The sequence below is a fragment of the Triturus cristatus genome, chromosome 4_1 (assembly GCF_964204655.1).
Source record: "Triturus cristatus chromosome 4_1, aTriCri1.1, whole genome shotgun sequence".
In the NCBI taxonomy this organism is placed as follows: Eukaryota; Metazoa; Chordata; class Amphibia; order Caudata; family Salamandridae; genus Triturus; species Triturus cristatus.
In genome coordinates, this window is record NC_140585.1 from 1,078,913,104 (window position 1) to 1,078,931,723 (window position 18,620).

Below are 18,620 nucleotides of genomic sequence, written 5' to 3' on the forward strand. Positions count from 1 at the left end.
TAAGACAGGTGGAAGGAAGAAGGACGGGCGACATTTAAAATGTTATGTACTACTGTGCTTTATTTTATAGTGCTACTCTACCATGCCACTATGTGTATAAATAATTACCTTGTCCTACTGTTTTATTAAGACTATATTTTACAATTGTCTTGTTTTTTTCTTTTTGATACACTCCGAAAGTCAACCGGAAGGAGTTGGCCGCCAAGGCACGGTGCCGGAAGCTGGAGGCAATCCAGCAGGAATACCGGCGGCTGGTGGTCCTAGCCGAGGAGGAGGAGGAGGCTGCTGCAGCTACTGAAGGCTCCTCCATTGCCCCGGGCCCCAGCCACCGCCCTCCAGCGGTACGGCGCCACCGCCGGGCGGCTGCCCGCCGCCACCGTGCCATCTCCGGTGCCCCCCCCACTGTGGCTGCAACTGCCGCGGCCTTAGACGCCGCGTCGCCCATTTAGAGGACCAGATTCGTGTCATCCTCCAGTCCCGCCCCACCAGTTAGTCCCTGTCACTGCCCCTTTTTTAATTCCTGTTCGTTCTTCACTCGTTTGGGCGTTCTCTATTTCTATGGACAGTCGTTGGGGTTAGGGAGGTGGGTGGGTTAGCTTTTGTGGGTTTAGTTTATTTGTTAGGGTCAATTAAATATATTTTTCTATGTTACATGCAATGTTGTTAATGTTTTGTAGGTGGGGTAACTGTTTTACATCACACTGTTTCTTTGCTGGTGCATGGCCGCCCATAGCGTGTGTTTGATTTCAATAATTTGCTGACTGTATAAGACACAAACAGATAGATGCGACACACCTCACTCATTGACTGGTCCTACTATGCATTCTTTGGAGTGGTGTTTGAAACTGACATCATTGACAACATGTCCATTATTGATTCTGCCTCGCCCAAACTTCTCTCTTACCGGTGCTTGATGTTTATGTCCAACTGTGGCACAGCACTGGCTGCATGGTGAAGATGGTTTCCTTTTTCATACATGCCATGATTGGGGTGGTGGTGGTAGTATAGTAGTAGTAGTATACACTGGCAGGGTGGCAGCATTTCCAAAAAAAGAAAAGGAGATAGTCAATCGCCTTTGAGAGACTGTTAGAGGAGTAGTTGAATGAAGTACATCACAGAATTTACCGAGCAACAATTATATGCTCAAATATTTGCCAAAAAAACTGAATGCTGGTTATTATGAGGATAGACTACTAGACAGAGTTACAAACTATAGTTTTGTCGACTTGGCTATGCCTACAGTCTAACAGTTAGTGCTGTATATGAGGAATGACAACAAACAAATCCAATCAATGCCGGCAATTCATGCTGAGGTATATGTTCCTTTGTTAAATAAAATAACCTGTGAAATATCCTACTCATGGGTGGGCAAGCAGAAGAAGATCATCGCTCTGCATTGAAATTGAAGTAGTGTTGCTTTCACCACATCCGCCCCAGCAAGTGTGTGATTAAGTATTGGTGTACATTTAATTTAGTTACACCTCGACAATAAGTCACACAGCCCGGGGGAAGAGGGTTAGGGTCCGTTGATTGGATGGGAAGGGGGATTTTGGGAAAGGTTTGACATAGAAAAACAGTATGCATACATAGACAAACAAACGACAATCATTGAAGACTACCATACCATATCCATTCCATATGTTAAGGTATAAAAAAGGAAATACATGCATGATGAGACCCGGATTACATACACTTCTATTTCTTGTTCTGTTCCGGCCTTAATACTTTAACAGATAGCAAATAGAAATTTTAAATATTGGTAGTGAAGAATCGTAAACACAGAGCAAACGTAATGATGATTGATAATAACAACTCCAAGAACACACTGTTGTAAAGAATGTATACAAGATATTAATCAAATTATTTAAAAGAAGTGAAAAGTGGATACTGTTACTGTCTTATCCTGGTCAAAAATGTGGACTGGTTTTTTGCATCTCGGCATTCCTCTTGCTCCTCTCGTCCATCAATCTTGGGTGTGTCGCCTCACCACTCGCCACTGCCCGGGTGGAATAAAAAGGTGATTGATTGGTAAGGTAATTAATATGCATTGTAATGTTTTACAAAGTTTTGGACAAGGCCCGGCCTGTAATTTTAGATTGAAAACCAAAGGGGATATTCAGAAAGAAAGTGAAAACAAATGCACAAGTGATGGTGTAGTGCAACAAGAACACTTTCCGAGGTGGCATGTATGCATATGCATCATCTCTACTGTAGTCTGTTTCCAGCATAGACCTTCAACAGTAACAGGAGAGATCAGGCCCACAGTGCTTACCATTAGCACATCCTACGTTAACACTTTAGAGTCCTTTTTTTTTTTTCTCTCAAAGAGTTGGACAAACGCAAAGCACATTATCCATTCCAGACATAGCATTTTACAGTTAAAGTTAGTAAAATCAATGCACTGCAGTCATCCCACCGCTACACTCTATTCAACTTCTACACAGACATTTGGGTGTGCTGTGGTTGTTGTTCACGTGTTTACCTTTAGGCTTTTCCGTTTTATGCCACTCATGAAACATCCTCCTGACTTCATCATCAGCTCTGATACTTCTACTGACTGAAGATCGGCCTGCAGTACAAGTGTAATTTTTATAACACAACAAGAGTAGAAATATAAATATTACTGACTTGAGTCATTCTTTATTGTGTACAGAAAGATAGATTACCACTAGTACACTTTGACATCACTTTGTGCACAACAAACAACGCAAACACAAAGACCAATAGCTCAGAGTCAGGTGTCCAATGCATGCCATTAATTATCATCATTTATTACCTGTTCCTTCTCATCTTAAGTTAACGGGCCGTCTCTTTCGCCATCATCATGACGGACGGTGCTGTTAAGTCACAGTCATTTGCATTGCGCAGATTGAGTGAGTCCCCTCCCTGTATTGAATTAAAAGCAATGTATCACCAAGAGGCAGGAGAAGTACACATTTCTTGTTTGCCAGAAGAGGAAAATTAGTAATTACTAGTGTGTTCTGTAGAAAGTTGATTAGTGGCAGTGCACAATTACATCAATTCATGCGCAACACACCACAAAATCTACATCATTCAGTCTGCTATTCTGCGGCCAATGCATGGCATCAATCATTACCTGTTGCATCTCATCTCGTTAACGCTGCAGGCCGTCTCTTTTGCCATCATCATGATGGACGGTGCTGTTAAGTCACAGTCATTTGCATTGCGCAGATTGAGTGAGTCCCCTTCCTGTATTGAATTAAAAGCAATGTATCACCAAGATGCAGGAGAGAAGTACACATTTCTTGTTTGCCAGAAGGGGAAAATTACTAGTGTGTTCTGTAGAAAGTTGATTAGTGGCAGTGCACAATTACATCAATTCATGCGCAACACACCACAAAATCTACATCATTCAGTCTGCTATTCTGCGGCCAATGCATGGCATCAATCATTACCTGTTGCATCTCATCTCGTTAACGCTGCAGGCCGTCTCTTTCGCCATCATCATGATGGACGGTGCTGTTAAGTCACAGTCATTTGCATTGCGCAGATTGAGTGAGTCCCCTTCCTGTATTGAATTAAAAGCAATGTATCACCAAGATGCAGGAGAAGTACACATTTCTTGTTTGCCAGAAGAGGAAAATTAGTGTGTTCTGTAGAATGTTGATTAGTGGCAGTGCACAATTACATCAATTCATTCATGCGCAACACACACAACAAAATCTACATCACTCAGTCTGCTTTTCTGCGGACAATGCATGGCATCAATCATTACCTGTTGCATCTTATTTTCAGTTAATGGCCAGTCTCTCTCGGCTCTGAAGGAGGATAGCTATAGAAGTCATCAGATTCATGGTCCACTTGTTTTGGAAGGACGAGGAAAGTTTGAATTTGTTGTTACCATCATCCAATCATCATTCATGAGGGAAATGGAATTGACCAGGAGATGCAGTATGATCGAGCGGAGGAGCTGGATTCTGAGGACTGTAGTGTCAAATGGCAGACACCTGAAACTTGTATCTTAAATTAGAAGATTAGAAGACGGTGATAATGCATTGGTTGCGATTCACAAGTTTATAACCGGAACAACAGACACAAACAAAGGGGGAAAAAAGGGAGGAAGACAGTAAGTGCGAGCCTAATTGTCAGGGAAGTATAGCTCGTCCTCAAACTCTGGGGGATCTTCCAGTAGTAGGTAATCATCTGACACAATACTTCCGTCACCTGAGCCGCTGTCCTCATCTTCCTCTGTTGATTCATGCATTGTGTAATTCGGTGGTATGAAGTGCTGATTCATTTTGATCATTGTTAACCTCTCCACGTTTTTGGGAGCTAGACTGGTCCTTCTCAAGGTTACAATGGAACCTGCAGCACTGAAAACACGTTCGGAAGAGACACTTGCGACAGGGCAAGCCAGATAGCTTATCGCCAGCCTGCTGAGCTGTGGCCATTCAGACCTTTTCCTATGCCAATACTGCACTGGGTTTTGATCAACGTACACCTCTGTTGGGTCGTCCAGATAGGCCTGGACCATCCGCTCAATGTTCAGGGTTGCTGCTGGTAAGCTTTTGTGCTGTTTTTTCTGTGCATCAGCACTGTGCTTAAGGCCCATATTTACATACCAATCTGATAATGATTGTACTCGGCCGAATGATCCAGTTATTGTTTTTGTAGTCGATGGTGATGGTGAGTGTTGCGATATTGAGCCAACCGCACTGCCCTCAGCCGACAAAGTTGCACTTGATTCTTCATGGCCTGCTTTAGTATCAGTACTTGTTGTGGGTTGATGTGGCGGGCTTTTAATTAGCAGCCCTTCGTTTTCAAACTTGATGGCTGCTTCAGCTATACAACTTTTGTAGCGGGCAACATCAGTGTCGGAAAAAGAACGGAATAGTCCTAATTTTGCACGTGGATCCAGAATTGTGGCACAAATGTAATGTTCTTGTGACAAAATTTTATTTTGTATCCTTACATTTTCTGATAAGCGCCTGGATAAGCTCTCCACCAAGTCATGGGCTTGCCTTCTGTCCTCTACACCTTTGTAGGATTCAGACACATTATTCAGCTCATGCTCTAGCATTTGCAACAATGGGATAGCTTGGCCCATTGTACAGTCCTCCTTGCTGACTTCACGTGTGAAGACCTCAAAAGGAGACAGCATCTCAGTCAGGCATTGAATTAGGGTCCATTGCTCCCTCTGAAGGGTCATGCCTTTAACACTAGCATCACTGCTTCTGTACCAGACATAATCATTGAGTGACCTGTGCTGTTCGTACAGACGATCAAGCATGTAATACGTTGAGTTCCAACGTGTTGCCACCTCCTGGATGAGTGCCTTGACTGGCACCCTACGCTCACGTTGGAGGATCCTCAGCTGCTTCCGAGCTTTAAAAGAATGGCTGAAATGAGTGCATATTCTTCGGCAGATGGACAGTAAATTGCTTACTATGGGTTCTTTTTTCAGAAAGTCTTGCACTATAATGTTTATGCAGTGTGCCAAACACGGAACCCTGAAATAGGAACCAAGTTCCATGGCCTTAAGTACATTACTGCCATTGTCTGTGGCAACAAAACCAATACCAAGCCCTCTGGGCTGCAGCCATTCCAAAACCTTGGTGCGAAACTCTTCTAAAATGTTTTCAGCCGTATGAGATTTCTCCATGGCGAACATGGCTACAGTTGCATGTTTCCGAGTACCTTCAAAAATCGCAGCTGTGTCAACAACACCTCGTGCAGATAGTTGATCTTTAACCCCCACAAAAGAGATCCAGTGTGCAGTGATACACATGTAATCTGTGGCTTGGCAACTGGTCCACATGTCTGTTGTCAGGTGGATATTGTGCACAGCACTCTTCTGCAAAGCTTGTCCAACCAATTCCAGCACATCATGATGTAGTGCCGGAACAGCAATTCTTGCGAAATAGGACCGGCTTGGAACTTTCCATTTCGGGCAGATGGCAGACACAAATTCAAGGAAACCCACCCCTTCCACAAATGAAAAAGGAAGAAGGTCCAGCGCTAACATTTTAGCCAGCTTCGCATTGTACAATCGTGCCGTTGGGTGGTTGCGTTGGAACTGCCCCTCCAACCTAAACATGCTGTCAATGGTAGGCTGGCTTACTTTCCTTAGTGGTGCCATTAACCCACTAAGGCTCAACGACACAGATTGTCTCATTGAGGTACTCGCCGGTCGCCTTGGTGTCTCACCCACACTCTGAGTATGGCTCTTACTGCGGTGCCACTCTGATGTTACTGAGGAGGATGTGGGCGTTACCACTGCAGTGACTGCACTACTGGAGACAGGGCTAGAAATGCCTCCCTGTTCTTCACCTGCCACCACAATAATATCGCTCCCTGATTCCTGACCAACTTCAAAGGGTTTAGTTTTCCTACTTTCTTTTAACTTAAGTAGGTGATCCTCCCACACAATAGTGTGGTGTATTCTGAGATGACTTGCTTGTCCTCCGGTACCATAGTTTGTACCAAGCTTACCACGCCGAACACCTTGCCGACAAATTGCGCATATAGCAACATTCTCCTCCTTGGCGCTAACAGAAAAGAAGTCCCAAACTGGGGAGGAGAACTTTCTGGCACTGCTGGATGTGCCACTTTCAACACCAGATGAACTTGAGGGGGTGCTTGAAAATATGTGACCCTGTCCACCTACACTGTGACTTTTACTACCACTTCCTACTGAGGTGGTTGAGCTGGATGTAGGTCCCTGCCGGGCCTTGGAAAATATGGCAGCTGGAGGTAGTGGTGGTGTAACCTGTGTTGGTGAGATCCGTGCTACATTCCGCTCAGTAGCAGCCTTTCTGGATAGGGTTAGAATGTCGGTCTCCAATCCCTTTGGGGCGGGAGTAATGTGCGTGATGACTGGCTCGTCTTCATCAACATCATCACCCCCCTCTTCTACATCTACCTCCATAACTCTAAGTTTTTCTGGGACCTTCCTTTTCAGAAGCAATGTCTTGTGGCGTACTTCACTCTCAGACCGAGCTGGTGGGACCCAAGTGTCATCACGATCATCAGAAGCGGGGCTTGAAGAAGAAGATGATGGACTAAGCCTCCTTTTCCTTGCTGGTGGTCTGGAAGACAATAGATGTTCTGAAACAGTGGTTTGACTTCGCTCCGCTTTGTCTGCAGGAAGCTCGATTTCCTGAAATGCCCCTACGTCAGGAGCAACAACTACTATGGTGGGCTGTTGTGGCGGCTGCTGCTGTTCTGGTTGCGGCGGCTGCTGCTGTTCTGGTTGCGGCGGCTGCTGCTGTTCTGGTTGCGGCGGCTGCTGCTGCTGTTCTGGTTGCGGCGGCTGCTGCTTCTGTTCTTGTTGCGGCGGCTGCTGCTGCTGTTCTTGTTGCGGCGGCTGCTGCTGCTGTTCTTGTTGCGGCGGCTGCTGCTGCTGTTCTTGTTGCGGCGGCTGCTGCTGCTGTTCTTGTTGCGGTGGCTGCACACTGATCTGCTGAGTTTGCGCCTGCGTTGAACTTGATTGTGTACTACTTTGCGGTAATGACATTTCTTCAACATCGCTGCCCGTTAGTAGACTGGCTACCTCTGCGACAGTAAAGCCCTTGGGCCTAGGTTGGTGGGGTTGCTGGACCGCTGTGCTGCTCCCAGCTTGGTTCCCGGACAACGCTTTGGTGCCAAAAAAAACCTTGGCCGGCACACCACCAGTCGTGGTTAATGGCACTTCCTTTTTCTGTTCCTTCTTCTCACCAGCAACTTTCTTGGTACTGGACCTGGTACCTTTCTTTGGGGCCATCTTATTCCGACGTCAGGCAGGAGGCAGATGCACAACAAGTTCTGGTCACACGTGGGCGTGATGCGCAGCAGGACTTCTGTCTGGCTGGCAGTACAACGGGTAGCCAGGTGATGCCGATGACACCTCCTACTCTGTCTTTTGTGCACCTAAAAGCAAAGAAGACAGGAGAAGAACATCAGTGAAATGTTGCATTTGTTTTTGTGGTTCAGTTACTTAGTACTGTACTAGTGCAAACAAAAGATAGTCTAGCCATTTATGATTTTTTTTTAACTAGAGCTATGTTATACTACTAGTACTGTGTACAGCCACACTACACTCTCAGGAAGGTGATGTCTAAAAATTCAACAGATCACATAGAAAACACTTGATCAATAAAGCTGTGGCTACCTGCTCTGGTAGCAGTGGATGAAAGCAGGCCTGTTGGCAGACAAGGCCAGGCAAGCTTGCAGGCCTAGGCCTCAAAATGGCCACCAGCCACATGTCCAGGCCCAACAACATCAGCAAGGCCACCCCAAAAAACACGCTTCCCCAACTCAATCCAATGCCATCCATGCCCAAAATGATGTCTAAATTCAACAGAGCACACAGAAAACAGTAGATTACTAAAGCTGTGGCTACCTGCTCTGGTAGCAGTGGATGAAAGCAGGCCTGTTGGCAGACAAGGCCAGGCAAGCTTGCAGGCCTAGGCCTCAAAATGGCCACCAGCCACATGGCGAGCCCCAACAACATCAGCAAGGCCACCCCAAAAAACACACTTCCCCAACTCAATCCAATGCCATCCATGCCCTAAATGATGTCTAAATTCAACAGAGCAAACAGAAAACAGTAGATTACTAAAGCTGTAGCTACCTGCTCTGGTAGCAGTGGATGAAAGCAGGCCTGTTGGCAGACAAGGCCAGGCAAGCTTGCAGGCCTAGGCCTCAAAATGGCCACCAGCCACATGGCCAGGCCCAACAACATCAGCAAGGCCACCCCAAAAAACACACTTCCCCAACTCAATCCAAAGCCATCCATGCCCTAAATGATGTCTAAATTCAACAGAGCACACAGAAAACAGTAGATTACTAAAGCTGTGGCTACCTGCTCTGGTAGCAGTGGATGAAAGCAGGCCTGCTGGCAGACAAGGCCAGGCAAGCTTGCAGGCCTAGGCCTCAAAATGGCCACCAGCCACATGTCCAGGCCCAACAACATCAGCAAGGCCACCCCAAAAAACACACTTCCGCAACTCAATCCAATGCCATCCATGCCCAAAATGATGTCTAAATTCAACAGAGCACACAGAAAACAGTAGATTACTAAAGCTGTGGCTACCTGCTCTGGTAGCAGTGGATGAAAGCAGGCCTATTGGCAGACAAGGCCAGGCAAGCTTGCAGGCCTAGGCCTCAAAATGGCCACCAGCCACATGGCGAGCCCCAACAACATCAGCAAGGCCACCCCAAAAAACACACTTCCCCAACTCAATCCAATGCCATCCATGCCCTAAATGATGTCTAAATTCAACAGAGCAAACAGAAAACAGTAGATTACTAAAGCTGTGGCTACCTGCTCTGGTAGCAGTGGATGAAAGCAGGCCTGTTGGCAGACAAGGCCAGGCAAGCTTGCAGGCCTAGGCCTCAAAATGGCCACCAGCCACATGGCCAGGCCCAACAACATCAGCAAGGCCACCCCAAAAAACACACTTCCCCAACTCAATCCAATGCCATCCATGCCCAAAATGATGCCTAAATTCAACAGAGCACACAGAAAACAGTAGATTACTAAAGCTGTGGCTACCTGCTCTGGTAGCAGTGGATGAAAGCAGGCCTGTTGGCAGACAAGGCCAGGCAAGCTTGCAGGCCTAGGCCTCAAAATGGCCAGCAGCCACATGGCCAGGCCCAACAACATCAGCAAGGCCACCCCAAAAAACACACTTCCCCAACTCAAACCAATGCCATCCATGCCCTAAATGATGTCTAAATTCAACAGAGCACACAGAAAACAGTAGATTACTAAAGCTGTGGCTACCTGCTCTGGTAGCAGTGGATGAAAGCAGGCCTGCTGGCAGACAAGGCCAGGCAAGCTTGCAGGCCTAGGCCTCAAAATGGCCACCAGCCACATGTCCAGGCCCAACAACATCAGCAAGGCCACCCCAAAAAACACACTTCCCCAACTCAATCCAATGCCATCCATGCCCAAAATGATGTCTAAATTCAACAGAGCACACAGAAAACAGTAGATTACTAAAGCTGTGGCTACCTGCTCTGGTAGCAGTGGATGAAAGCAGGCCTGTTGGCAGACAAGGCCAGGCAAGCTTGCAGGCCTAGGCCTCAAAATGGCCACCAGCCACATGGCGAGCCCCAACAACATCAGCAAGGCCACCCCAAAAAACACACTTCCCCAACTCAATCCAATGCCATCCATGCCCTAAATGATGTCTAAATTCAACAGAGCAAACAGAAAACAGTAGATTACTAAAGCTGTGGCTACCTGCTCTGGTAGCAGTGGATGAAAGCAGGCCTGTTGGCAGACAAGGCCAGGCAAGCTTGCAGGCCTAGGCCTCAAAATGGCCACCAGCCACATGGCCAGGCCCAACAACATCAGCAAGGCCACCCCAAAAAACACACTTCCCCAACTCAATCCAATGCCATCCATGCCCAAAATGATGCCTAAATTCAACAGAGCACACAGAAAACAGTAGATTACTAAATATGTGGCTACCTGCTCTGGTAGCAGTGGATGAAAGCAGGCCTGTTGGCAGACAAGGCCAGGCAAGCTTGCAGGCCTAGGCCTCAAAATGGCCACCAGCCACATGGCGAGCCCCAACAACATCAGCAAGGCCACCCCAAAAAACACACTTCCCCAACTCAATCCAATGCCATCCATGCCCTAAATGATGTCTAAATTCAACAGAGCACACAGAAAACAGTAGATTACTAAAGCTGTGGCTACCTGCTCTGGTAGCAGTGGATGAAAGCAGGCCTGTTGGCAGACAAGGCCAGGCAAGCTTGCAGGCCTAGGCCTCAAAATGGCCACCAGCCACATGGCGAGCCCCAACAACATCAGCAAGGCCACCCCAAAAAACACACTTCCCCAACTCAATCCAATGCCATCCATGCCCTAAATGATGTCTAAATTCAACAGAGCAAACAGAAAACAGTAGATTACTAAAGCTGTGGCTACCTGCTCTGGTAGCAGTGGATGAAAGCAGGCCTGTTGGCAGACAAGGCCAGGCAAGCTTGCAGGCCTAGGCCTCAAAATGGCCACCAGCCACATGTCCAGGCCCAACGACATCAGCAAGGCCACCCCAAAAAACACACTTCCCCAACTCAATCCAATGCCATCCATGCCCTAAATGTGATTGAAAATGAAATATATTCAAAAAACAAAAGGAACAGTTGCTTCATCATGCACACACACACCCATGAGGCCATGCCCATGGCTAGCTCGGGCCTACTACTACAACCCACAAAATTAAAAAAAAAATTAAATAAAAAAAAGGAATGATGATAATTAATTATCAAAAATAAATTGTAGTTACACAACAACTGCAATGCCCACAATCAAACACAACAACCACTTACTTGTAAAATATCCTATTCCAAAAATCCTGAAATCCAATTGCAATGATGCAGCAGACAAAAAGAGTGATCTTTCCAGCTCCAAATCCAAAGGCAGAATGAGCAGGAGATGGACAAAGCACTGGGAGGAGCCTGCTGGACAGGAACAGGAAGTTGGAGAATCTGTGTCACTTCCTCCCTCTCTCCACCTTGTAAAAAAAAAATGACTCCTTGCACAAAAAAGGAAAGCCAAATGTGAATGTAAGGAGTTCTTTTCATCCAAAATCAGTATTTGCAGATGGTTTCATGCTGCTAGAGCCGATATTCCTCTCCAAATTGTAAATTTTACTTTGTTGAGTTCTCCAGCTTCACATTACTTCCGCCGGCTTGTCGAAAACGATATGATCGCGTTCTCTTCTTTGTCCCTGTCGCGTTGGATATGACGTGTTCGCGGTCTCTTTCTCCTGTTCACGTTCGATTTCATGTGCCCGCGTCCTCATTCTCTGGCTCGCGATGTAGAATGACATGTTCGAGATCTCAATCTTCTCATACTCGCGCGGTGCATGATCGCGAGAAGAAAGACGTGATCGCGCGACAAATGACGTGATCACGTGAAAAATGACTTGAATGTGGCTGCGAACTCTCGCGAGACAGCGCAAAATGGCTACCAAAATCCAACATCTCGTGGAGAACGCGACCGGGTCAAGAAAACTTGTCGGAGAACGCAGGGATTCAGGTAAGGCGATCGCGCGCGCGCGAGAATGTATTGTTTTACAGCGCGAGCAAGAAAAAAATTATCGCTAAGCTGCGGAATGCGGAAATTTTGACATTTTCGCGCTTTCCGCGGAACGCGAAAATGCCAAAATATCGCAATTTCCGCGAACGGAACGGAATTTTGGCCCAGGCCTACCCAGGACTGCCGATTCCGCGGTACTGCTCTGACCGCCGCAACTTAATCGGTCTGACTGCTAAATTGCAAGTTTTGTGGTCAGACCGACACCAGTCTGCTGCTACACTGCCTACACCGCCAGGATCTTGGATCCCGATGGTGCCACAGAAACGAAGGCAGCTGGGAATGGCAGCGATGCCGAGGGATGACAAGATCCCTTTCCCACAGCCTTTTCATGGCAGGAACCCTGCCATGAAGAAAATGGCTGAAAAAGAAGGTAGAGGCCCCAAACAGGGCCACCAGGGGATTTTGGCAGGAAGGTAGTGCAAGGGGCACATGTTGCACGCTCCTCTGCATGCACTGTCATATGTCAACTGTGTGCCATGCAAGATATTGTGCATGGCACACAGTGCACAGGCATGCAGAAGGCGTGCACCATGGCAACATCTGCTGTGGCCCTTATCAGTGGCTGAGCCATGCCACCCTAGTGGGGCAGCCGACCATGGACCGCTAGCCTAGTGGTCCACTCAGAATATGGTTCTGAGCACCGCATCCTTTGCAGTGTTCGTGTGACTGCGTCATCGGTGGTTCTGTAAAAGGACCACCAATGTCGTAATAAGGCCCTTTTATTGATCAGCACATTACGTCTTTTATTCAGCTACTGATAGGAGATGTGGGTCTTTGAACCATACAAAGAATTGAGGATTTTGGCATCGGCAAACCAACAAGTGCCAGAGCTCAAGTAAAAAAGACACAGGACGGCTGACCTTTATTCTTGGGAGTATTTGTCAATGAGATGCAAACTGTGCAATTTTACACCTTTTGACCTGTTTTTAACTAGCATAGTACTGTAGATGATGTCACATGTATTTTTGTTCTACTTTACTACAATTTTATGGAAGTAGAAGATATAGAACACATGCACACACACATACACTCACTGCATAGGTAATGACACTCACTTCCAGTCTTATTGTAGCATGGGTTTGCTTTGCGATGAATTGCTCTGGATATCTGACCAATTGTTTTGTGAGGGGTAAGGGGAACCCTAGAAGGTTTTAGGGTATCAGGACAGCATGATTTATTGGGATTTTGATGACAACATTCAGTAGATAACTATTTTGCCTACAAACATATCATGTTTTGCCTTCAAACACATAATGGTCCTCATGTCGGTTTCCCCTGTGACAGTTCTCATGTCCAGCCTGCTAAAGCTAAAAGCACACTACATTCTGCTCCCTATCCACCTGCTAGCCTCGGTCTCTGCCTCCTCTACTTGTTTAGTGTTTTTGTTTGCCTTTTCTGCTTGTTTCTGCACTCAGTTTTGCCTTTTTCTGCTTGTTTTGTCTGCCCTCATTTTTGCCTTTTTGTTCTCTTTTTCTGACCTCTGTTATGCCTTTTTTGATAATTTTTCTGCCCTCTGTTTTGCCTGTTCTTTCTCATTTTTCTACCCTCTGTTTTGCCTTTTCTGCTTGTCTTTCTGCCCCCTGTTTTGCCCTCTTCTACTCTGCTTTGCTTTTTGTGCTAGGTTTTCAGCCTCCTGTGTTGACTTTTCGGTTCATTGTTCTGCCCTCTGTTTTGCCTTTTCTGCACACTCATTTTTCTGTCCTCTGTTTTGCCTTTCTTTTTGCTCCTGTCTTCCCTCTTCTCACCATTTCCTCAAGACCTGGATTTTCCATGGAGACCTCACACCCCAGCACCCAGATGCCCCCAGGGGTAACAGTGCGGGGCTCTACAAATGCTGATTGATTGATATGCCAAACAATTCTGGCAAGAAGCACTCGGTCACTTGGGGAATTTAGTTCCAATAATACCACATTATTTGTACAAATAATCAAACCCTTCGAGTTGGTGAGTTTGAGGGAATTTCTTTTAGTCAAATGATCTCTTTTTCCTTAGATAGAAAATCATCACCCCCATTTTGAGGCAGGCTTCATCATAGGATTTTCATATTATCATAACATATTTTTACTAGGAGGGCTGACTGTTAGAACCTCTCAATAGTATACTCTGGGATCACTAGGAGTTTAGTTCCTGCCATTCCGTAAGTAGTATTTCAAAATCAAAATGTCATTGCTATTCACTCACCTCAAAAGGAGCTCAATTTTTATCCCTAAATCAACAGTTCATTGTCTTTACAGTGCAGGTCTCTGACAGAAAAACCCATGCAACAATGCTGGCCAAACTATCAATAACATCATTAAACAGTCTGGATTATCAGTCACCAATGCCTCCCCTTCTCACATCGTATGTTTATTGCTTCCTACAGTGCCGTAAAATTTGGATTGTGGAATTTTAAGTTCAAAATACATTAGGTATGTATTAGCAGTGGTGCTGTGAAATGAGTGTCTAATTTCTCATTTATATTTGGTTAATGTTTCTTTAAAGTGCCTCCAATATAAACTTTACTTAACAATCACTTTTACAGTGATTCCTCTGTTTCTTATATTTATTCGATCGGATCACAGCTCAGGAGCATTATTCAACCTGCCCTTATGATGTTTGGAAACATTGACTATTTTGTTGGTTACTATCTCATATTGCTTTGAGGTTTAGCGTTGGTTACTGTATAGTTGCACTTATCGCCCCATTTTCAATGGTCCAATGACATACTATGATTAAAGACAAACTCTGGGAAACAACCTACTATGAATGGTACTCTTCTATTTGGAAGTCACTACCAGCCATGCCACAATGTGCCAGCACACACTGCTTCTGTACTATTAAAATGTTTAAGGAGAGCCAAAATTTTCACACAGACAGGAAAAGGGAGACCTAACCTGTTTTTGTGCACATAGCACAAACTATGAATTGAAGAGACACTAAGTGATTTTAGACAATTGTTTGATGTTGTGAATTTGCTCTAGGAATACCCAACAAACAGCACCAAGTGGAAATGGACAAACCCAGGGCTACATTACACACAGTGCCCATGGATGCAGTGGGCGTGTGCACCACATCTGCGTTCCAGGGCATTGCAGTGTTACAGAACGGGCAACAGATGCTTATGTAGCCCCCAGTATAATACAAATAGTGCTGGCAAACGTATAGCACCAACTCTATCTTAAGGTGGCATACCAGCATGTGCATAGTCCCATGAAAATGAGGGAAACGCTTTTTTCTCAGTACCTGTATATAGAGGTATGCAAAAGAAACAATTGATGGATGGAATGCTGGACAATGCAAACATTCACCCCAGTCACAAGGATCTGGGTTAAATCCGTCATTCTTTTGCTCACATCACCGTCCCAGTTTGGACCCAGCCATATGCAAATCAGTCTTGACCCTGTTCCTTGTGAAAACAGTCCAGCGTGAATAGCAAGCCAGGTCCTCCCTGGACCGTAAACAAGCTGAGACCAGTTTCAGGGCATCACCCTTAATCAGCCAGGCTAGCTTGAATCCAGTAGTGTAGTGTAGTGAGCAAGGGACCCACGTCTGGGCATACCCTTCCCACTTAGAGTGATATGCAAAAGAAACAATTGATGGACGGAATGCTGGACAATGCAAACATTCACCCCCATTCACAAGGATCTGGGTTAAATCCATGTGTTCTTTGTTGTGGCCATGCCTCCTTGCTGGTCGTTGTTTGATTATGTGACTGGTGGCCAGTTTGTGTAGGCAGCCAATATGCTTGTGCTATAGGCCTGCATGTGTTCTTTGTTGTGGCCTTACCTTCTTGCTGGTTGTTGTTGTTTGGCCATCTGGCTGAGGCCATTTTGTGTAGGCAGCCAGTGTACTTTTTCCATAGGCTTAATGTGTTCTTTGTTGTGGCCATGCATCCTTACTGGTTGGTTTTTGGTTGATATTGTGGCTGCTGGCCTTTTGTGTAGGCAGACAGTGTGTTTTCCCCTTAGGCCTCCATGTGTTCATTGTTTTCCATGCCTCCTGCTTGTTGTTTGACCATGTGGCTGGTTGCCATTTTGAGAAGGCAGTCAGTGTGCTTTCACCATTGGCCTGCCTGTGTTTTTTGTTGTGGCCATGCCTCCTTGCTAGCTGTTGTTGGTTGACCATGTGGCTGGCAGGCAGTTTGTGTAGGCAGACAGTGCGCTTTTGCCATAGGCCTGTGTTCTTTGTAGTGGCCATGCCTCCTTGCTGGTTATAGTTTGACCATGTGGCTGGCAGCTATTTTGTATAGAAAGCCAGTGCACTTTTGTCTTAGGACTGCATGTGTTCTTTGTTGTGGCCATTCCTCTTTGCTAGTCGCTGTTGTTTGACCATGTGACAGGTGGCCAATTTGTGAAGCCATCAAGTGTGCTTTGGCCATATGTCTGCATTTTTACTTTGTTGGGTACATGCATCCTTGATCATCCTTGTTGTTTAGGCGTGTGGCTGGTGGCCGTTTTGTGTATGCAGTCAGTGTGCTTTTGCCATGGGCCTGCTTGTGTTCTTTGTTGTGGCCATGCCTCCTTGCTAGTTGTTGTTGTTGGTTGATCATGTGGCTGGCGGGCATTTGTTGAAGGCTGCCAGTGTGCTTTTGCCTTAGGCTTGCAAGTGTTCTTTTTTGTGGCCATGCTTCCTTGCTGGTTGCTGTTGTTTGACCATGTGGCTGGTGGCCATTATGTGTTGGCAGCCAGTATGATTTTGCCAGACACCTGAATGTGCTCTCTGCTACGGCCATGCCTCCCTGATGTTGTTGTTTTTTGACCATGTGGCAAGTTTGCGAAACCATCCTATTTTCAGTTTTTAAAGCCATTTTGCATATAGAGGCTTAAGCCTTTTTGTTTATGCAAATTTTTTTTTGTACTTTTCCCTGATATCAGTTTAATAATATGTTTGAGGCCTAGTAGCTTAATGCTCATTATAATGCACTGTATGAACACTGTTTAATATTATCTGCAACTATATAGTTAAATTTTTAATTTTTCACATGCTTTTTTTTATTTAAATGTACTTTTTTAAATTTTTAAGATTTTGGTTATTTTTTAAATTATTTTTACATTTGTTTGTTTTTATAACTTTCTTTTTACACTTAAAAAAAAATTGCAATTTTCTTTTTCACATTTTTCCAACAACAAACAACCCCATTCGCACAACAGCATTCATTTTCTAAGGGTTATTCCATTGTCACCTGCACCTCCTTGAGTGCCACATCCCAATTTGATGCACATAAAGCAAACAGTTTAATCTGTATATTGTTGCTCTTTCTTATTCTTTCTGATTGTAAATGAAAGTTTATGTCCTTGCAGGTTTACTTTTGAATGGATACATCGTATTTTTGTTAACTGTTAATAACTTAAATAACCCCACTAAATGATATTGTTTGTCTTACTAATTCAAGCTGCAACCATGCCACATTTCACTGATGCGCTTCTTGTTTTTTGCTGTTAGGCGCACAGGTGAAGAGATATAACCCACAGTACTTCCAGACAAAAGGTCTGTACCCATGACATGTGACAATACAACACAGACATCTCTTCAGCTTATGAAGCTAAGCGCCACTGCCAACTGGCAGCCTCACGATGGCCACAAAGAAAGGTGCTTCCAAGAAAGTGGCCAGTGATAAGAAGGACCTTACTACCACTGGTATGTTGCCCCAGACCTTTTTCCAGGCAGAAACTTGTGCCTGCCGCACTGGCTTCCAGGGAGAAAGCTGGGAGCAGCTCTCCCGCATCAACGGCCCCACCACAACCTCAGCCCTAGCCTTTGTCTGTAACAGAGGTATCCACAGTCATCACAGTTACAACATTGAGCCCAGCCTTAGAGGAGACCGATGTTACCCCATCCTGCTCTGATTGATGTGGCACAGATACTACAACCACCAGCTTCATATTTGCAAGGTCCCTGCAACCTATATCCACAACCACCTCAGTAGAAGTAGATACTGAAGACTGGAAAACTTTGAAACATCCACCTACCCCCACTTATTTAGACATTGGCAGTGGCACCAGTGTTGTTATGTTTCATATAGGTACCCTATATATGCGAAGGTAACATTGCAACCTTTTACCTATATCCTTCCCTACATTAAATAAATAACGGTTCATAGGGACTGACCTTTTACCTAGATATGACACTGCAATCAGAACGCGGGTTTTTCCCTAGTTCGAATCTTATCCATTATCCATGAGGCTTCTTGGAAGCACATCAGGGCTAACAGCAGGGCTGATATCTCCTGTATAATATCTCTGTATAAAATTCAGGCCAGACGTCATCCTTTAGGCCGACACAGTAACTCAGCAAGGTAGGACCCCAGGGGAGACCTATTTATATATATACATAATATCTTGATTCAGAAGGGAGAGGAGACCGAGACTTACCGGCTGACACACTGACCAGAAACGTTGAGGTTCCTGCATGCAGACGCTCCAGCTAGCAGTGGTCTAAACATCCCTCGCAGGGTGTCCAACTCGAGACTAGGACGGGGTCCCATATTCTCTCATTCCCAGGTAATGGGGTTGATAAGATCCTAGAGAAATTCTTGGCACAACACCTACATAGATGCTAGGTACATCTAGTTAGGGAGGCATAGTAG